Source organism: Canis lupus, chromosome 27 (assembly GCF_048164855.1).
Source record: "Canis lupus baileyi chromosome 27, mCanLup2.hap1, whole genome shotgun sequence".
In the NCBI taxonomy this organism is placed as follows: domain Eukaryota; kingdom Metazoa; phylum Chordata; class Mammalia; order Carnivora; family Canidae; genus Canis; species Canis lupus.
The window spans coordinates 19,787,277-19,809,648 of record NC_132864.1 but is presented as its reverse complement, the minus strand read 5'-3'; the positions used below and the strand labels follow the sequence as shown (position 1 = coordinate 19,809,648).

The 22,372-nt window shown below is 45.8% G+C and overlaps 1 long non-coding RNA gene across 2 annotated transcripts; it reads left to right on the top strand.

Annotated features, from left to right (window-relative positions):
* The first annotated feature begins 523 nt into the window (after positions 1 to 523).
* Positions 524 to 20,753, top strand: LOC140618981 (uncharacterized). Of its 2 annotated transcripts, XR_012018955.1 has the most exons (4): positions 524 to 663; positions 7,625 to 7,782; positions 14,494 to 14,639; positions 19,006 to 20,753. It is a non-coding gene; the product is annotated as an uncharacterized lncRNA (long non-coding RNA). The 2 variants fall into 2 exon arrangements; XR_012018954.1 differs by lacking the exons at positions 14,494 to 14,639; positions 19,006 to 20,753 and adding an exon at positions 8,911 to 9,167.
* Positions 20,754 to 22,372: the final 1,619 nt, after the last annotated feature.

Below are 22,372 nucleotides of genomic sequence, written 5' to 3'. Positions count from 1 at the left end.
AACAAATAGACAGTTATTGCCCTAGCTGCTCCTGGCCATCTGCTGAAGTTGCAACTCTAGTTTTCTGACTGGTCTGAGCGAGTACTGCTCACTTAGGGATCAGGGTTATGGAGCACCGAGGGGACCAGCGAGGGACAGGTGGGGGCTGACCCCTTTTTATTTTCCCAGGGGCAGAAGTTGTGGGTTCTTGGTGACACTCAAGCACTCCTGTCTTCTGCCTTATTTGGAATTTGGAAGGACACATTTCTCCCTAATCTTTTTTATTTTTTCTATTTTTCTGAGCCATACCTATAACAAAGAACAGGTAAAAAGGACTTTACACAAAGGTGCTTTAAACAGGAGATTTGCAGATACTACCTTTTATTTTTCCTAGGTCCTTTCAAGAAAAGACAAAGGAAAGAGATATTGGCATAACTTGTTTAAGAATAGCAATCTGGTAATCCCGTATGCTCTTAAGAGAAAGAACTCTGCATAATAGGAGCAGTGAACCTACGTCCCATTTGGAGACTATGCCTAGGTTCTTGCACAACAGTGGTCAGAGAAGCTTGGGAAATGCTGGGCTTCTTTCCTGTGGGGCTTCTCAGAGCCTTCTCAGAGCCTTCTCAGAGCCCCAGAACACTATAAAACCAGTGTTCACTGTGAGGTTCCAAAAGGAAGACACGGGTGAGTTTCCTACTTTTTCTTGACCACAGAACCCCTTGTGGGCAGGAGGTCTCCAGGAATGGTAATCTGTTGTCTACCCTTTAGAAAAGGCTGAGCCGGATAGTCTTATATTTTGCCTTAGCTAAAACCAGACTCTCCGAGAACTGCACTCTTTTCTTTGGCAACTTACAGATTTGTTTGTATTAAAGTTCCATTAACTTACATTGAGGGACATAATATGGAATTCATTGCATCAACTTGCTATAATTTTTGCTGCAAGGAGGTTGTAATTTTATGTAGCCCATTGCTAGTAAAAGCTGGGGTTCCATAAGCAATTGGTTTGTTTACATCTAATACCAGGAATTTAGTATAGTTCCCTCTTTGCCCTTACCACCAGGATGCTCAAGGCCACTGCAAATAATGGTGTTGAAATCTGTGGTATATATTTTGGGTTCCAATCTTGTCCTTTATTTCAATATATCTTTCTCCCTTTTTATTTTCACTTAGTCCCTATTTCCTTTTTATCCTTGTTTTAAATTTTTTTCTACTTTATTGATATACGTACACAAGCTACCATTTAATCCTATTCGTCAGATGTAATGGGGTGTAATAATAAAACAAGTACCTACCTGCCTATATATTCTAATTAGCATATATATGTATATATTACGTTTTTTATTTTAATCACCTGGGGTTTGTCACAAGTGCACTCCTTAATCCCATCACCTATTTGACCCATCCTCCTGCTCCTCTCCCCTCTGGGAAGATGTTCTCTATAGTCCAGAGTTTGTTTCTTGATTTGTCTCTCTCTTTTTCTTTTTTCTCTCTTTGCTCATTTGTTTTGTTTCTTAAATTCCACATATGAACGAAATCATATGGTATTTGTCTTTTTCTGACTATTTTGCTTAGCATAATACTGTCTAGCTCCATCCACACCATTGCAAACGGTAAAGATTTTATTCCTTTTCATAGCTGGGTAATATTCCATCGTGTATATATGCCACACCTTTATCTATTCATCAGTTGATGGACACCTGGGCTGCTTCCATATCTTGGCTATTGTAGATAATGCTGTTATGAACATAGGGGTGCATGTATCCCTTTGAATTAGTGTTGTTGTATTCTTTGGATAAATATCCAATAGTGGGATTGCTAGATCATAGAGTAGCTCTATTTTTAACTTTCTGAGGAACCTCCATACAGTTTCCCACAGTGGCTGCACCAGGATTCCCCTTTCTCCGCATCCTCGCTGACACCTGTTGTTTCTAGTGTTGTTGATATTAGCCATTCTGATAGGTGTCAGGTGATATCTCATTGTCGTTTTGATTTGGATTTCCCTGATGGTAAGTGATGCTGAGCATCTTTTTATGTGTCTGTTGGCCATCTGGATGTCTTCTTTGGAGACATGTCTGTTCATGTCTTTTGCCCATTTTTTAATTGGATTCTTTATAATGGTATTGAGTTTTAGTCTTACTTGCATATACTAAATGCCTACTATGTGCAAGGCACCTGCTAGGGCCATGGGGAAAAAAAGATTAAACCAGCTGTGGTCCTTGTCAGTGAATGACTTAGTGTTGCTGTGAAACAGATGTAATTACCACAATCAATGGGCATGAATAAGCACCACAGTGTGATGTGTTAAGGAATAATGAAGTATGTTCAAAGCACATGCCAGGGGGACTGAGTCAAGACACCAATCAAGACAGGCAGAGCTGCCTAAGGACTCCCAGCTTTGGGGTCAGCTCCCAGCTGTCCAGGTCTTTGGTGTCAACCACAAGCCAGGTGAGCGAGCTAGTTTTCCAATGATTCCAGCCCCAGAAATACTGAGTAGAGCAGAGAGGGCACCTCTAAGCCCTGCCCGAATGACAGATGTGTGACCAAACCAAATATGGTAGTTTTGAACTAAAATGAAAAAGTGCTGTTGGAATCCAGTGAAGGAGTAAATGACCTTATGGAGAAGAGGGTGAGGAAGGCTGGGGAGAGAGCAAGCAGGGGAATTATCAGGCTGAAGCTATGGGCAAGGTCCAGGGTATTTGCTCTCAACTGAAAAGGAGGAAAAGATGTGCAAGATTGTGTGTATGAGTCTGTGCCTTTTCTGAAAAGAAGGTCCATTGCTCTCATCAGATTCTCAGAAGAATTTGCGGCCCACAAAAGCTTAATATCCACTGCTGTGAAAGGGTGAGTAGACAGTTGCCAGGACAGCAAAGGGCAGAAAAAAGCTCAAAGACATGGAAGCAGTGGAGTCTGTAGGGTAGAAGTGAATCTCCAGATTCACATTCATTCACTCATTTAATCATTCTTTCCTTCAATAGATAATTTATTGAACACCCACTATGGATCAGGCATTGTGAACACGATTGTCCCTTTACAGACCTCACAGGCTTTAGACACTTTCCCAGAAGGCTGTCCTAATTCCCACATCTCTCCCACTAGCCTGGAAGACGGGCCCCAGAGTCTACCCTTCTTCTTCCAGGCATTTGGAGTTTTATTTCTTCTCCCCCTGCAGCCCTTGTAGTAAGAGCAGTCAACAAGCCATGAGTCCCTAAGACTGCTCCAGGAAGTAACTTTACCACCCTATCTCAGCCTTTTTCTCAATCAGCATGAAAGTACCATGATTTCTGTCTTGAGAACCAAAAAACCCCCATAAGGAGTGAAGGCTTCTTTCTAAGTTGAACCAGTAAAGGGCCATGGCTAAAAAGCAAAGCTGGAGAGAGAGCTTAGCCATGTGATGTGAGATGCTTCCACTGCACTGTGATTTCAGTTTAAGTCTTGATTGCACACAAACAGCACCTCTCAGCACGCAAGTCTCCAAAAACCTGGGCATCTTTGAAGACTTGTTTTTCTTTTTCTCTTTCCCCCCTCCCTGTTCTCCCCCTCTGCCTTGCTTTCGCATCATCCTCTCGGAACATCAGGAGAGCTTTACCCTATATTCACGAATGGGATTCTTGGTTTTATCACACTGACTCGCAGTTTCATGTACTGTACCTCAGATTTTCCATCTCTGAAATGGGTATGATTATACAGGAAAGTAATGTTTGCGGAAACTTTAAGGACTTCAGGTGGTGAGTTTTGTAGAAGTTGCACGCACGCACGCACGCACACGCACAGTATCTGATTAGCCTCCAGGCAGAGTAAGGACAACAGAATTTCCTCAGAACAGTCTAAGCAGAGAACATCTGGTTCCCTTACCTGTTGATGCATTTGTCTCTATGTTTGGTTGGATTAAGCTGCTGATAAACTAGCCTGCAGCCACCTCATACTCACTCTTGAAACTCCAAACCTTCTCTTTCAGGCAAGGAGCCACCAACTCTGGGTGGTTAGAAGTACAGGAAGGGGAATGTACATGTTTCCTTTCCTACTCTGTTCCCAGGACACAGGTTCATGCTTGCCTTTCACTCCCAAGTGAGTTTAGCCATTGGAAGTCTTCCCTGAACACTGGCGGACTCAGAGAATCTCTTCCCAGTGTCCCCTAGACCAGTATTTCCGTCCTGATGCAAAATTCTTATCACCTATATGTTGTCCGGAAAGTGGAATTGTCATGGGGAAGTCTTTCTGTGTTGCAGGGAAAGTCAGGGATGTCAGGGGAAAGAAGACAGCTCTGTAGCTTAGTGGTTAAATAGAAAAAAAAAAAAAGCAGGACAAAACAAAACAAAACAAAAAAACAACACACACACACACACACACACACACACACACAAAACAAAAAGCAAAATCCCCACAAGGCTCTGAGTTTAAAAGCCAATCCTACTTAAAAGATTTTGTTATTTCCTAAACGTTGTGTAATGTGCCTGTTGTTTTTGCCTGTCTAGCAGCCATTCCCCTTACCTCTGGAAAGAACAATCCAATCATCTTGGTAGTATCATTAAACAGAGTGTTTTGCCCTCCTCTGGCCATGAGGTAAGCCCATGACTGTGGCTATGCCAGACATATTCTCCCAGAGATTTGAATCTCAAAGATCTCCATAGGGTTGGAGCTCATTTATCCAGGTGTCTGTGCCCTAAAGAGACTGTCTCTTAATTCTCCTAGGTCTCCAGAACTTCTCTCATCTCTGTCCCTTCTGAGAACTATTCTTTGGCTATTACTTCTATTCCGTGAATCCCCCAAGCCATTCCAATGTATATTCTTCCTTCCTTTCTTCCTTCCTCTCTCTCTCTCTCTTTCTCTCCCTCTCTCTCTCATTCTCCCCCTCTTCCTTCCCTCTTTTTTTTTTTTGCTTAAGTTCGTTAGTGTCAACTTCTGCCTCCAGCCATAGTGAAATAACTAATACCAGACTTGTTTTCCATCTGTACACAACTAAAAAGCTGAAAAAATATATATACAAAACAACAGTTTTCAGATATTGAGCAACAGGCAGTGTGGAACTGTGAACCCTGAAAAAAATCGAGACAAATGAAGTAAGCCCTGATCACCTTGGCTTTCTGCCTAGAAGTACCTTTTAGATTGCAGCACAGGGAGGGGAATCCCAAGCAGGGCATGGAAGTTTCTCTGAGTTGAGGACATATAGATTATTTTATGTGGAGGTTGAAGAGGCTGCAATTTGTGAGGCAAAGTCCCAGAGAGAAGGTGCTGCAATATAAATAGTGACAAAAGTCTGTATAGGGAGGCCCATGGGTGATTGGTTGAATACAAAATTACCCAGGCATTGAGCAGAATGCTATAAACAACTACCAGAGGAATAAACTGAATAATTCCCAGAGCTCTCATAAGACTGGGAGACATTCAAGTTTTAGCAAACCAGAATGGGAATAACTTGTTGAACATCCAAGTCATTTTTTAGCGACAACAGTGAGGTCACACCAAAGTAGTAGGGCTAAACTTTCCTTAGAAGAGAGGCTCCACAGGCCACCTGAGTGGCTCAGTTGGTTGTGTCTAACTCCTGATTTTGGCTCAGGTCATGATCTCAGGGTCCTGGGATTGAGCCTCTTGTCAAGCTCTGCGCTCAGTAAGGAGTCTGCTTGGGATTCTCTCTCTCTCTCTGCCTCTGCCACTCCTCTGCCAAAATAAAATAAATAAATCTTTAAAAAGGAAGGAGGAGGAGGAGGAGGAGGAGGAGGAGGAGGAGAAGAAGAAGAAGAAGAAGAAGAAGAAGAAGAAGAAGAAGAAAGTCTCTACTTCAACAAAGCTTTCTAAGAAGCCTAAAAAAAATCAAACTGACCAGTAAGTAACTTAACTGCCTGCCAAATGAATTCCAAAGGAAAATGACAAAAATCTAGACATTCAAAATCATAATATTAATAATGTCTAGCATCCAACATAAAATTACTAGACATGTAAAGAAGCAAGAAAATGTGGCCCATTACCATGAGAAATACCAGTTAGTATATACCCAAAATGACAAAGATGATGTAATTAACAGACATGGATTTTCAAACAGCTATTACAGATATGTTCAAAGATTTATTTATTTACTTATTTACTTTTATTAAAGATTTTATTTATTTATTTACAAGAGACACAGACAGAGAGAGAGGCAGAGGGAGGAGAAGCAGGTTCCATGCAGGGAGCCCAATGTGGGACTTGATCCCAGGACTCTGGGATCATGCCCTGAGTTGAAGGCAGACACTCAACCACTGAGCCACCCAGGCGTCCCTGTTCAAAGATTTAAAGGAAAGCATGAACATAAGGAGAAGTGGAAGTCTTTTTAAAGAACAAATGAAACTTCTAGGGAGGAAAAACATAATCTCCAAAATGAAAACTTCACTGGATAGGCTTAACAGCATTTTAATGATTGCAGAAGAAAAATATAGTGCACATGATGACATAATGAGATAAGCTTATACGGCACAAGGAGAAGAAAGGAACCACTGCAACAATATTAGATGGTCAACCCTGCATGTAATCAGAGCCCCAGTAGGAAAGGAGGGCAGAACAAAATACTTGAAATGATAATGGCTGAAGATATTCCAAAAACTGAAAAAAGACTATAAAGCTACAGAAACCCTGCAAGGTACAGGCAGGACAAACACAAAGAAAACAACTTAAAACTGGCAATGAAAAGAAAATCCTGAAAACAGCCAAGATGAAAAGAAATATTACATTCAATGAACAAAGATAAGAAATACCACTGATTCTCCTCCTTAAAAACAATGCAAGCCATAAAATAAGACAATGGAATGACATCCTTAATATGTTGAGTTAAAAAAACAGAAAAACAAAAACAAACAAAAAACCTGTCAACAAAGAGGCTACATTCAGTGAAAACCATCCTCAGAAAATGAAGATGAAATAAAAATGTTTTTCAGACAGACAAAAGGTGGTAGAATTTGTCACCAGCAGGCTTGCACTGTAAGAAATATTACAAGTTCTTTTTCAGGCTGAAGAAAAATGATACCAGGTGGAAACTCAGATCTACTCAAGGAATGACGAATACCAGAATTTTTAAATATGTGAATAAAGATAAGAGAATTTGTATTTTCGCTTTTTATTTTAAGTTATCCAGACTCAGCCTGCCTTTCAGAATCTAGTATCAAGACACAAAGGATTGTATGGATTTTTAGAATTATCTCACCTTTGTAGCAAGTATGCAAAATGCTAACATCTGTTAGTTATGGACAGAAAACACATGATTAATTGTCATAGTAATCTTTATGTATATAAATATTTAATATTTATTCATTTATTTATTCAAATCTATGAATGTCTGTTAAAAACATTAAAAATAGGGGCTCTTGGGGTGGTTCAGTCGATTAAGCATCTGCCTTTGGCTCAGGTCATGGTCCCAGGGTCCTGGGATGGAGCCCCACGTCGGGCTCTGTGCTCAGCAGGGTGCTTGCTTCTCCCTCTGTTGTGCACACGCACACACACTCTTTCTCTGTCAAATAAATAAATAAAATCTTTTAAAAAATCAAAGAATAAAAACATTAGAAATATATCAACTCTTCTATTTTGTAGATGAGCCACACAAAGCCTTGAGATTTTTGTGATTTTCGTGAGGCATGACACAATAGTCTCAGTGCACTAACTACATCTTTTGTGTTCCCAGGGCTGAGGGGATCACATCACAGCCTGTGTGACATGGATGATGTCTCCTGTCCCCAGCTCCCACTGGAGACCTACTGGCACCGTACCATCAGCTCTGGACTGTCTTTCCTTCTCTGTTGTTGGCCTCTGGCAATTGCCCCAACTTCCTTAGAGACTCTGGTATGCATTAACAATAATTATCCTTTTCTTTTTTTTTTTTTTTTAAGATTTTATTTATTTATTTTAGGGAGAGAGAATATGAGTGGCAGGGCCAGAAGGAGAGGGGGAGAGAGAATCCCAAGCAGACTCCCTGCTGAGCAAGGAGCCAACACAGGGCTCGATCTCATCACTCTGACATCACAACTTGAGCCAAAATCAAGAGTTGGGTGCTCAACTGACTGAGCCACCCAGTCGCCCCAATAATTAGTTTTTTCAACATCTCCATTTCCTAGCAGGGTGGTTTTCAGGTCATCCCCCCATTGCACAGAGGCGGAAACTGAGGCCTCAAGAGGTTAGAAACCTCACCCCACACCACATAGTTAGCAAGTGGCAGAACGGTGTTTAAACCCAGAACCTGTCGTCTGTCGTGCAATGTGAATGGTGGCTGGGGGACGGGGTCACACGCTCGGCCTGCAGCAGACTCTTATCCAGAACCAGAGATCCCAGCTCTCCTGCCTAGTCCCTGGAGTCCTCAAGCCCTTCCTGATAATCATGAAGCCCCAAGGAAAGGGAAGCTCCGTGTCCACCTAAGACACCTGGCAAGCGAGATGCCGTTAATGTGTTCAGTCTGCCCAAGGGGAAGGGGTTGCTGGGGCCAGGACCCAGCAAAAGCAAGCTGGGGGTGCTCTGGTCATTTCCTACCGCTGCCGTAACAAATCCTTGGTGTTCCTCGACCTGTAGCTGCATATAACACCCATCTCTCCTCCATCATCCCCCTGCCTTGTCCTCTGTACGTCTCCGTGTGTTCTCCTTCTGTGTCTGATTTCCTTCTGCCTCGCTCTTGCAAGGACACCTGTCACTGGATTTACGGCCCACCCAGGTAATCCAGGATGATCTCCTCCGGAGACCCCGTCAGTTAATCACATCTAAAAAGCCCCCTTTCCCGGGGGATCCCAGTCACAGGCCCCAGGGCCTCCGGATGCCCTCACATCACTCTTGGGAGGGGGCATGAGGGGACCCACTGCAGTCAGAAAGGCTGCCCACGACTCCGCTCTGCTCTGAGCCCGGGGCCTGGGCGAGGGGCAGAGCCACACCGGGCTGCCGCCGGTGCCTCTTTTATTGTTTCGTCCTCTTCTCTTTTGTTTTGAGGTTTTCTGCCCTCTTTTCTGGAAGGTGCACGATGCTCGGCTCTGTGGTTATTTTCGCCTAACAGCTGTGTTTCCGGTGAGCAGCTGGGGGGATGCTTCTGAGTCAGCAAAACGGGAGCAGTAACCGCCAAGAAGCCGTTCAAGCAAGGCTAGAAATAAAGCAGCAGTTTCTTCCCCGTCCCCTCCTCCTTTCACTTCCCCACCCGTGGGCACCTTTTGAAAGTCTCAACAAAGCACTTGTAAAAAAAAAAAAAAAAAAAAAAAAAAAAAAACCCTTGGAGCAGCAGACGCAGGCCTGGCTAAGGGTGGCCCTCGGCTCAGCTTTCCAAAAAACCCCCAAACCGAGAGAGAGATCCCGGGAAGGACTCCGCCAAGCCAGCTGGGCTGTGTGTCCGGGAGGCCCCTCTCGAGATGCCCCCGCGCCCCGCCGCCCCCCTTGGCTGGTGTCTTGCAAGTTTCCCACAGGTCTGAGCAGTGAAAGCAGAGGCGGCCGGGCCTGGGGTGGTTTTCCAGGGCGTGGCTGCAAGTTGCCTTCCCCCAGGCCCGGGGCTCTGCGCTCTGCAGCCTGTTTTTCAAAGGTGCTGGATTCCACCCCGGGGCCTCCGAGGCAGCCTCCAGACTTCTGCCCCGGCCAGGGAATGTAGCCCCAAAGCACAGCGAGGCGCTGCATGCTCCTGCCCAGGGCAGGCCTGGAACAGGCGGCAAGGCAGGGGCCCGGAGCGCCAGGCTCGGTGCATGCTGGTGCCTGCAAAAGGCTCACGGGAGAGCGAGACAGCTGCACTCCGGGGCTCGCTGCTGCTGTTCTGAGAAAGAAGGGAACAAATAAATTTAGCTCCATCCTACGCATCCTTCACAGCTGCTTATTGACCAAACAGAAAGAGGCCTCTGTTTCCACCCGGGCTTCTCAGCTATTTTGCCTGCTGAGGTCTGCCACCGCAGCCCGCGCGGGGGACTTTGCCAGGGGGCGACTGCCGCCGGCCACCTCGAGCCCCTGGGGAGATGGTTGCACGAGGAGCTCGTGCAAGGTGTGTGCTGCTCTTTGGCCATCCTGAAACAAAATGGCACACGTCAACGTTTCCGCGGGGGCCTCGGCTCCTGGAACTTCTGATGTGTCCCTCTGGAAGCCAGAGCGCGCACAAGGCTCGAGGGACGTGTGGCTGCTCCGAGGCCGGCCTGTGGTTCCCGGAGCCATTAGTTTAATAGCACCATTTGTGGAAATAAAGAACTCGCTGACTGGGTTTGCGAGTTAAGAGACTGGAACAAAGCACTGAGGAGGTTTCCTGCAGCTCACCAGGGGACAGGAGCTTCTGGGGGGGGAGGGCCGGTAAGCTGGGGCCTCCGGGTGGCGCAGGTCTGGGTTCAAGTCCTTAGCTCCTAAGGGCAGGGTGGCTCTGGGCACAGAGGGCTGTTCCTGCACCTGGAATGGAGGTGCTGCCCATGACGCCAAGCCTCCCTGAGCCCCAGCAATAATGCTATCAGGTCGGGAGGATTAAAGGGCCTTGTGTACTGCACACGCCACGCCCAGTTCTTGGTGCACCATGAGGGTGTAGTGCCATTCTGCTTCACCCGGCGGGTCTGTTCCCATCCCAGTCTCCCTCTTGCCTGATCTCCTTCACAAGATTCAGGGATCGCCTTACCCTCAAACCCTACAGATGCACAGGTAGCTCAGGCCGTCTCAGAGAGTTCCACACACCTCTGGCCATAGCGATTAGTTCCTGGATGTGCAAGGGACCCAACCATGCTGGGACAGCCAGAGTCAAGTTTAGGAATGTTGATGAAACTATTGGAATGGAGAAAGTTTTTCTGCTGGGTTTCTAAGTGCTCAAGTTTTATTTTTTTTTTATTTTTATTTTTTAAAGATTTATTTATTTATTTATGATAGACATAGAGAGAGAGAGAGAGAGAGAGAGGCAGAGACACAGGAGGAGGGAGAAGCAGGCTCCATGCAGGGAGCCCGATGTGGGACTCGATCCCAGGTCTCCAGGATCACACTCCAGGTTGCAGGCGGCGCTAAACCACTGCGCTACTGGGGCTGCCCTAAGTGCTCAAGTTTTAGACATGGTGTTGTTAATGGCTCTCTTAGTATACAGGTGGGAAGAATGAAGCTATCGAAGAGGAAAACAAATATGGAGTGATTGTCCTATTTGAGCTCCTTGATCCGACCATGCCTGAAGCCATCGCCCCTTGAAATTCCCAGTTATATGAGCTGGCACATTCCCTTTTTGGTTTAAGCTTGTCTGAGTTAGGATTCTGTCTCTTGCAATCAGACAAGTGCCAAGTAATTGACAGGTCAATAAATATCTTTTTGAATCTGAATTTACCTGTGTCTAATCTGGAACCAGGAGGCAGGCAGATGACTGCTCAGTGTTACCTCCATTAGTGAGAGTCTGTGAAGAGTCTGTATCCTGGCACACTGATTTAATCCGGGCCCCTTTTGCTGATAGGGAAGCAAAATAGTGAGATGGAAAAGGGGGCGGATTTTAAAGTAACACAGATTGGACTCAAATCTCTATCACTTCTTAGCTCTGAGACCTTGAGCAAGTAACAGACTCCCTGTGATCCTCTGTTTCCTCACCTATACAATGGGGTGGTAATACCACCTTTGAGTCCCAGTGTGTATGGGTACTTGATGCTACAGTCAAGGGAAAACTGTGCATGAAAATCTCTTGTACTTCCTTCCCCTGAAGGAATGGTATTTGCCATCTCCGAAGATTGGCACAGCACAGACACTTCTTCCCCTCACTGCACCGATCTCGGCTCTTGCTGTTGAACACCAGGTGAGGTGTTCAACCAAGGCTCTTGGGCCTTGAAAACCTATTATATAAAACATATGCATGTTACACTCTAGAGCAATGGTTGTCAACCGGGGTGATTTTGCCCCTAGGGAACATCTGGCCATGCCTGGAGATGTATTTGGTTGTCACCACGAGGCAGGGGGGTTACTATCATGTAGCGTGCAGAGGATGCCTCTAAACACCCTGTAAATGCCTCTACCATCCTTCACTGCACGGGGCAGCCCCCCATGATGAGTGACAATCCAGCCCAGACTGTCAACAGTGCCGAGGCTGAGAAACCCCACTCTGGAGTGACGCATGGTACAGAGAGCTACTCATGCTAGGAGAGGCCCCCAGGCTTGGAGCGGGCCAGATCACAGATCCCTACATCCCACTTCTGTGCTTCCTGGGCAGCAAGTCACATAGGGATATGACAGGTGGCATTGTCCACATGCTTTCAATGAACATTTCTTCCCTTTCTTTTTGGCCAACTACATATTGTTGAATTGGTGCAAGTGAAATGCCTGCAGGATATGCAAGCTCTGCTTCCGCCTTACTGTGAGCTCCAGAGAAGGTCCTGGATAGAACATACTTTGCCTTCACGCTTGTCGTCTTTATTATTTTCACACATAGCACAAGCCCCGTGCATAGAAAATGCTCCACATGGCTTTACTGAATTGTCTTAAATTCACAGCAAGGACTCGGGGGCCATGAGAGAGGAGGTGACAGTTCCCAAGGAATCTTGATGCATGGTTCCTGTCTGGCCTTCCAGCTCAGACAAGGCCTCCTTCCACCACCTGCTTCATAGCTGTCACCCTTCTTGGCTTTTCACAGCCCTTGGCCCCAACCGCAGGGTGCATGGGATCAATTTGCTTAGACATCACACTCTGGCTGCCAGCACCAGTGGCTGCACTTGACCCTGATCCAATCATCCTACCTCTTGGAGACGCAGTTTCCTTCCAGTAAAGCAGGGATCCTAACCCGCACCTCTGTGCCAGATTGCCCGTGGGGGCTCATGCTAACCGTAAGCCCCACACCAGACTTAGATGAGGGCATCCCCAGGCCTCAGAGTCAGCCTGTGGGCTTCTTTCGGCCCACTTTTTAAAAATCTCTTAAATATTTAATTTTCTCAGTTTGTTTTTTTTTAACTGAAGTGAAATTCATATAATGTAAACCTAACCATTTTAAAGTGAACATTGTTCGGTGACAGTGCACTCACAATCTTGTGCAACTGCCACCTCTGTCTAGTTCCAGAACATTCTCATCACCCCCAAAAGGAAGCTCCAGACCCATTATTCACTCATCCCTGTTCCCTCCCCCGTCCCCTACCCCCAGCCCCTGGTAACTGCTAATCTGCTTTCTATCTCAGGATTTGCCTACTGAGGACATGTCTTATAAACGAAATCATAGTATGTGACCCAGTTCGTGTCTGGCTTCTTTCACTTAGCATAATGTTTTTGAGGCTCATCCATACTGTAGCAGGTGTCAGTAGGTCATTCCTTGCTATGGCTGAATAATATTCCCATGTGTGGCTAGACTGCATTTGGCTTATCCATTCATCAGTCAGTGGACATTTGGGTTTGTTTTTCCACCTTCCGGCTGCTTGTGAATAGCACTGCAATGCACGTGCGTGTGGTGGTGCTTTTTTTTTGAGCACCTGCTCTCGGCTCTCTGGGGCACATCCCTAGGGGTGGGATTGCTGAGTCATATGGAGATTCCAGTTTAACTTTTCGAGGAACCTTCCGACTTTCCTAACAGTGGCTGAGGCATTTTCTATTTGCCCCAGCAACACACAATGTTTCCTGTTCCTCCACAGCCTAGCCAGCCCCGGTTACTTTCTGTTTCATGCATTTTATCAAAGCCATCCTGGTGGGCGTGACTCGGTACCTCCTCCTAGATAAATTAGATCATAGCAGGTAAAACGAAAAGGTTTCAGATTAATGACTTCTCTCAGAGAAAGGGAGGATCTGTCAATGCTGGGACTGCACTTGGGCGGGGAACAGGTGTTGTCTGAAGCAGAGTGACAGCATGGGGACTGTGCTGCTGACCCCAGGCTGACACAGACAGGCCCGCTGGGCTTTCCTTGGGACTCGTACACACGCAGTCCTTCCTTCTGGAACTTTCTGTCCTCCTTTTGCCCAGCACAACTCCAGGTCCCTGACTTAGTGCAAGTGCTGTTTTCTCCACAAAGTCTTTGCTGGTGTTCCATAGCAGATTAAGTGTCCCTGCTGTGCACGGTGGCTGGACCGCAGCCCTCCGAGCCCTCGGCACAAGCGTCACTAAGGAATCCCTTATAGGATTTCTCCCTTCTTTCTATAGTTTGGACTCGATGCACACATTCATGGGACGTGCTGCCAGTTTATGCCACACGTTCAGCTTCTGTTCAAGGGCCCCTTGTGCCTTCCCGTATTAGTTAGTGCCTTCATCTACTGTTACCACTTCCCACTGCCTCCCACAGGCAGCAACTCCAGCGTCTTCAAAATAAATCCTTCCAACCCACTTTCCGATGCTTATGAAACATACATAATGTTGTTCTTTGGGTAAATATTTCAGATTTATGTCAGTGCTATTGTGTCATAAATCTTAGTCTAGTTTCTACTCTTTTTCATTTCACACACTGTTTTAAAGCTCTATCCACGGTGATATATGCAAATCCATCGGATGATTTCCGCCTGCTGTGCGTTTGTCCATCACCTGCATGTATCACATCTGGTTTGTCCGTGGACGGGCAGGTCACCTCTGGCTTCTTGCTGGGACGAACCGCGTCTCCACTGATGTCCTCACGTGCGTCTCTTTATCATCCTATGCAGGACTGTCTCTAGGATACACATCTGGGTGAGGTGATGCTGTTTAATGGATTGCTACAGGTTGAGTTGAACCCCCCAAAAAGATATGTTGAAGTCTCAACCCACAGGACTTCAGAATGTGACCTTGTTTGGAAACAAGAGTGTTGCAGGTATAATTGAAATGAGGTCATATTGGAGGAGGTGGGCCCTTAATCCAATAAAACTCATGTCCTGGTAACAAGGGGGAGAGTGATGTGAAGACCGAAGCACAGAGGGAGAATACCATGGGGGAGTGGACGCAGGGATCGGAGCGATGCAACTGCGAGCCAAGGACACCAAGGGTTGATGGCCACCATCAGACTCAGATGAGGCAAGGAAGGGTCTCCCCAGAGTCTCAAGAGACATGGCCCTGTTGACAGGTACACTAGGTCTGCACCCATGAACTTTTCTGAACATTTGGAACTGAGAACTTTCTCTCAGTGATAAATACTGGTATTGTGGATCACTCTCATGTACAGATATACTACATGCATACATACATACATACATCATCTACTCATTCATCCTGTCTGTCCAACTATCTATCATCCATCTATCCCTCCATTCATCCATCCATGGATCCATCCATCCCTTATCTATACATCCATACACCATACATCCATTTACCCATCTATCCTTCTTCCATCCAGAATGGACCTATCAGTCCATTCATCCATCATTATGACTCATCCATCCATCCACTCATTCTCCAGATTTTTACTGGGTGCCTTCTTGGTGCTGGAGTCACAGTAATGAACAAGACAAATAGGTCTTTGTCCGCATGGAACTTGCCATCAGTGGGGAAGGCAGATACTAAACTAACATTTAGTTACAGGTGTGATCAGCTCTGTAAAGGAAAAACACAGTGCCTATGAGAGCACAGAATGGGGGTACTTGACAAAGCCTGGGGACCATGGAAGACTTCACTGCCAAGGTGACATTGCAGCTGCAGCCTGGGGGATGGGTAGGGATTGGCCAGAGGAAACATGTGCAGGAAGAGCTTCCCACACACGGGAGAACAGGTGTGCATAGTTTGAAGTTGGAAAGCACTTGGTGCTTGTAAAGATGTAAAAGAAAGTCAGCAGAGCTGGCTGGCATGGAGGGAGGGCGGGAGCACGCAGAGATGGGGCTTAATAATTGTGTCAGAGCCAATATCTCCTGAGTGTCCCCGGGGGACCCGTGCAGTGGCGGTAAAACACCACACTAGATTAGGAGGAGGAATTAGTTCCAGCCCATCAACGTGGCTCACTTCAAGCCTTCGCTCAGTTTGCTGATTAAGAAATGGGCACATGCCACAAAAGAAGTGAGCGATAATACAACACCCCCTGAAATGCTTCAGGGCTCCCCAGGAAAACAAAACAAAACAAAATTGTATAAATCCATTCATTTTTGCTATTATTAAGAAAAAATTCCCACAAGTTAGTAACACGTGTAGCAAAAAGAAAAGAAAAGGCTCTCCTTTGCCTTTACCTGGTTCCAGTATTTCTGGAAGACTAAATGGTGTAGAGCCTTGTCTCATTTATCCTAGAGTATAACTATGAAGTAATGAAAGGTGGGTCACTACAGATGAGGCGGCATAGAAGCTGAGAGGCAAAGTCACCTCCCAAGGTCACGCCACGAGGCTGGGGGAGAAGACAGGCTTCTTGCCTCTTGGTCCGCTGCCAGACACATTACAGCCAGACCAGGGCTTTTCTCCGTAATTGGGAATACCACTGAGAGCTAATTTCTCCCCACTAGATCCACGGAGTAGAGAAGAGCACTTGACCTAGAGTCTTGTTAGGGGGGCGGTCTGTCGTGCAGACTGTGAAAACAATCAGCTGGCCATTATATTTCCATTTCTCTCGGGCTGCTTCTGTCCACAGAGAAAGAGAGGGAGCCCCAATCAGGGCTAGAAGAGCCGGCCTGCAACACATCCACTCAGGGCTGTCAATAATCGGGTTTTACGGATGCCCAGATTCAGAGGCGATAGCTTAGTGCCTCTCCATCGATTTAACTATCATTTCAGCTCCATAGCTCACAGCTAGAAACCAGCCTACATAAAACCTCACATTATGGTGCTTCTCTTCTTCTTTAGGACACTGCATTCCATTAGGAAAACCAAACTATTAGAGGAGGGTTTGATGGATGAGCCTGGCGCTATCATCTCGCTGAACAATTACAGGGCTGTCCTATTAGAGGGGGATACCCTGGTACACGTGTAGGATTTGGTAGATGAGACGTCTCGAACATGGGGAGGGGCTGGGAAGATGGAGGGTAAACCAGCAAACCCAGGCCCCTAGCTCTTCAGTAGACATCCAGCATTACCCTCAGCAGCCCTTAGGGGATGGTACTTCAGAGAGAACTTTCTTCTGACCTAATTTCAGAGCCCAAACAATGAAGGTTAATTACTGAACAAGTATTTATTGTCTCCTCCATCTAGATCCTGGGTGGGAAAAATATAAAGGCTTTCAGCTAGTGTGGTGGTCTGAATGTTTGTATCCTGCTAGAATTGATATGTTGAAAACCTGATGCCCAAGGTGGTGGTTTTAGGACATGGGGTCTTTGAGAGGTGATGAGGTCACTAAGGTGGAGTCCCCATAAATGAGATTAGTGCTCTTATAAAAGAAGCCCCAGAGAGCAGCCTTGTCCTTTCCACCACATAACGACACAGAGAGAAGTTGCCATATGTAAACCAGGAGAGGGCCCTCATCCAACCATGCTGATACTTTGATCTTGGACTTCTTTCCTCTAGCACTGTGAGAAACAAATTTCTGTTGTTTATAAGCTACCTAATCTGTGATGCTTTGTTATAACAGCCTGAATGGTCTAAGATAGCTATAGTCTGTGCTCTCCACGAAATTTTGATCTCTCTAAGAAGGCAAATAGGTAGATATAGATGATAGATCATAGATAGATGATAAAGGACAGGTTGGTAGAAAGATTAGATAGATGGTTGGATGGATGGATGGATAGATAGATAGATAGAGAGTTAACGCTAGTCGTAGCAGCCTATGCTTATTTCCAACTAAATGGATACCAAAAGTGCTTAGGGCACATTTGGGAAATTCGTGGTCCTTTCCTTCACTCATAAAAAACATTCCTAATTGTTCATGATATCCATTATGGATTGAATTGTATCCCCCCACACAATACACTGAAACCCTAATCCCAGGCACCATCAATGTGGTCTTTGTAGATGTAATCGAGTTAAGATGAAGTCATTGTGGCAGGCCCTAATCCCATGACTGATGACCTTATAAGCAGAGGGAGTTTTGGACACACACACACACACACACACACACACACACACACGCAGAGGAGAATGCTATGCAGAGACACAGACACAGAGGAAAGACAGCCACCCAGAGATGGAGAAGAGACTGGAGTGAGCAGCCACAAGCCAGGGAATGCTGGGGGCCACCAGAAGCTAGAAGAGGCAAGTAAAGGTCCTCTCCTAGAGGTTCTGGAAGAAGCATGGTCCTGCCTACAACTGAATTTCAGGCGTCTAGCTTCCAGACTATGAGAGGATAAGTTTCTGTTGTTTCAAGCCACCCAGATGGGGGTACTTTGCTACAGCAGCCCGGAAACTAACACAGCCTCATTTATCCCAGCTCAGATCAGTTCTTAGTATCCTCCTCAACATGGTGCTCCAAGTAATCCTTGCCAGTTTGGTTCAAGTTGGTACTAGAGATGAAGCCTATTTGTTGTCTCTGCTCTAGGAGTTCAGAGGATGATCAAACAAGGCTCCTTGATAAGGTGGGATGAGTTAGGCTTTGGATGATAAGTAGAACATCGACAGGGGATCTGGGATGTTTAATAAGGCAGTATTTTGAGACAGACCAGTGTTTATGCATTTCCATTTGCCATCCATGGATAGCTTAGCTGATCCAGGACTTTGGTGAGGTCACCTGAGGGCAGATTTGTAGACATCTGCTTTGCAGACACTCAACAGAGCACACACATGGAGTGCGTGCACGCACGCGTGCGCGCACACACACACAGTATATCTATTCTAGGCATGCTCATTAGCAGCTAACTTTAATCATCCTTCACGCTTGCATCTCAAATACCAAATACTTTGGTGTGTGCTGTCTATGAACACACACCAAAAATAGTTCTGGGTAGATAAACACATGAGCCAAGAGGCTGGCTGATTGCAATTTGAGTCTAGTGAAGTCACTGCCTCCTGGATCCCTTCAGTGCAGCCAAAGCTGGAATCTTAACAGGATATCAATAAATAACTAACCTGAACCACCCCCAGCCAGGGATGCATGCAGCTGACCACCCTCTATGGGAAAGTGAAAGTGCTTTGTCCCAGGACGTGTCTGTCTGAGGGTCACAGCTGGTAGCTGAAACTCACTGCTTCATGTACTCCATCCCTCCCACCCCCAGGGTGCAGTGGCTCTTGCAGTTAGATATTCAATGCTGCAAACTTGCATCATTGAAAGACTTGATGAGCATCAGTGAAAAAGAGGAGTCAGAAGTGACTTTCCACCACCTGCTTCTCTTTCCTCCCAGGTTCCCAAGTACTTGATGCTGGCTGCCGACTTGACTTATTCGTCATGACACGGATAAAAAAAAAAAAATTAAATTACAGGAGCATCCAACCCTCTCCCCTCCCACCACCCACAAGAGGAAGGACCCAGTGTCATTTCATAGTGGGTTGAATGGTGCTCATCCAAAAAAGATATGTTCACATCCTGCCCCCTTGGAATCTGTGAATATGCCATTATTTAGAAAAAGTGTCTTTGCAGATGTAATTAAGTTCAATATCTTGAAATGAGATCATCCTGGATTTTCTGGGTGGTCCCTAAATCCAATGACAAAAGCTCCCATGAAGGGAAGGCCACGTGAAGACAGAGATAGTGGTTGGAATGATGTACCCACAAATCTGAGGATACAAACAGCCAGTAGGAGCTGGAAGAGGCAAAAGACAAAGTCTCTTCTAGAGCTTTGGAGAGAGCACAGCCCTACCAACACCTTGACTTTGGACATCTGGCCTCCAGAGATGTGAGAGAATAAATCCCTGCTGTTGTAAGCCACCAAGTTTGTGACAATTTGTTTTGGCAGCCCCAGAAAATGAATAGACATTTTTTCTTGCATTAAGGGAAAAGGGGGCTAAATTAAAACAAACCAATAAATTAGAGAGGCCAATAGGATTTAAATAAGAAGTTTCATTAATTAATCACTTACCACATGCCACGTACCTGTTCCAGTTAGAAGGTGACAGAAATTTGAACCCAGCAAGATGAACCTCAGAGCTGGTGCCTTTAACCAGCTACCTTGTGCTTTTAGGAAAGAGTAGAGCTGTATTTATACAGAAAGGGTCATGGGAAGGGAATGAGAAAAGTTAGGAAAATTCGGAGGAATTTTGGGGACCTTGAGAAATTTGGCAAATATTTAAATTGCTCTCCAGTTTTGTTTTTTTTTTTTTCTAATTTTGATGCAAGCCTGTGCTGAGACTTGCACATAGGGTACCTGTGTTTTATACGGGTTACTCTTTCACCCAGTTGCCATTCATTCATTAAGCTCCATTTGGCTTATGTGCCACCATCTGTGCTCAGTGCTAGGCAGACCTGCGGATGAATGAGAGCCAGACCCTGCCTTGGGGGGCTCAGCTTGTCCTGGTCCAGCAGGCAGAGATCCCTGAGTTTGGACATCATTCTCTGGGCAGTGGGGTTTGTATGCAGGGAGGGCAAAGCTGAGAGAGCAGGAACTGGCTCTGTGTTCCCAGGCTGCTGAGCCTTCTGAATCTCTGAACCCCAAGCCCCAAACTTTGGTGGGCTGTTGGCTAAGGGGATAAAGTGATCCTTACTATCTACTGAGGATTATAGAGCTACCTCATTCAGGCAGCTCAATCAGATTTTAAAAATGAAAATGTTGTCTGGGGCATCTGGGCGGCTCAGTCAGTTAAGAGTCTGCCTTCAGGTCACATCATGATCCCAGGGTCCTGGGATCGAGTTCCGAGTCAGGCTCCCTGCTCAGGGAGGAGTCTGCTTCTCCCTCTCCTGCCCCTCTTCTTTCCCCCACTTGTGTGTTCTCTTCTTTCCCTCTTTCTTTCTCAAATAAGTAAATAAAACCTTTTAAAAAATGTTTTTGGGGCACCTGGGGGGCTCAGTAGTTGAGTGTCTGCCTTCAGCTCAGGTCGTGATCCTGGGGTCCTGGAATCAAGTCCCACATTGGGCTCCCTGTGGGGAACTTGCTTCTCCCTCTGCCTATGTCTCTGCCTCTCTCTGTGTGTCCCTCATGAATAAATAAGTAAAATCATAAAGAAATGAATGAATGAATGAATAAATAAATAAATAAATGTTTTCTTTAGGGTTCAGGGTTTTTTTGTTTATTTTTGCAGGGGAGTGGGTGTCAATGGAATGGAAAGCGGGGTGTAGCATGGGTTAATGGACTTTCTTTGGTGGGCCCTAGTGAACGCAGTTGTCTGGTTAGTCCTGGCTTTCAGAAAATATTTGCCTTGACAGTATGGGCAAAACCAGATTCTCTGCAGTTCTAAGACTCTGGGGGAGTCATCTCTGATGTGGCAGGGGCAGCTCTATAGTCAGTGCAGCTCCTGGGAGGAACACACATGCCTAAGGTCAGAAATGACCTGTGAAGACCCTTGGAGAGGCATTAAATTGGAGGCTGGTGTGTTTTCTCCATCAGTCCAGCGCAGCCAGGTTGCGGGCGACGTAGGGGAAGGTTGTCTGATTGTTCAGTTGAGCACCAGATGAAGAAGTTGGCCAGCTTTTCGAGGCCATGTTGCATGAAAACAGTAGATATTTAAGCACCGGACTCCTGCTGGGGGCAGAGAGGCGCTCAGGAGCCGAGGCTTACTGAACGGGGCCCAGTTCCACACCGTGAGAATGGCAGGTGAAAGCTGCCTGGCGCTTAAGTTCATTTATCCCGTCTTTTCTCTCATTATTATGTTATTGTTATTTTTACTATTCTGCTGAGTGCCTATAGTTGAATCTGCATAACATAATTGCATACATTAGAGAACTACACTCTAATGGAAATTTTTCTTGAAACCACTTGCTTTTCGATATGAGAGTTCCACCCTCCTGGCTGCCGAAACTGGGCTTTAGGGAAATCAGAGCATTTTCGTCTCTGATCCTTTCTGAGAATAAAACTTGGCCAGCTGAGCTGTCCGTGTGGCTCTGCTGAGGGATTGCATCTTCTGGCCAAGTTGGGTCTTGTCCACAGTGATCCAGAAGCCAATTTTCTGAATAAATCGCAAAATTGTTCCTGAGCTGGTGTATTTACTCAAAACTCATCTTCTATGGCTCTGAATGCATAACAGTTGTGGATAGATTTTGTATCTTACAGTATTTTATGTAGTCTAGTACTTCCCAGAGTGTGCTCCGGGGAACACCAGGGTAGAAGCATATTCTGTGGAAAAATCATTTCCTGGACTGAACAGGCTTGGAGACCACCAGCTCTTGGATCTGCATCCACACTCCACTGAGTCTAAAGTAAACACATCTGGGTAGCTTGGTTTAACGTACACTGGCCAAACCTGGTCATCCATGGAATCATCTCTTTGGTGCACTTTGGGAACCAGAAACATAAAGAAGCCTTAGGAAGGAGCCAGGGTGAGGCCATATCCATACCACACTCTCAGGCCCTGGGGTAAAGCTGAGCTGGAAGGTCCTGGAATGTTTTAAGCTGATCTGAACTGGACTGGCCTGATAAAGACAGGAAATTTGCCAGAAAGCTATAGGCTCTGCCATGAGGCCACTAAGGGCCAGGAAAGGAGGATTTGTAAGAATATAGGGCTGGTTACTGTCCTTGGAGGAAAATTCAACCCTTTCATGTTTGTACCCACTGGGCTCAATAAACCTGTCACAAAGACTATCAGGCACATCTTCTGTTTTGCTTTTATTTTTTTATTTTT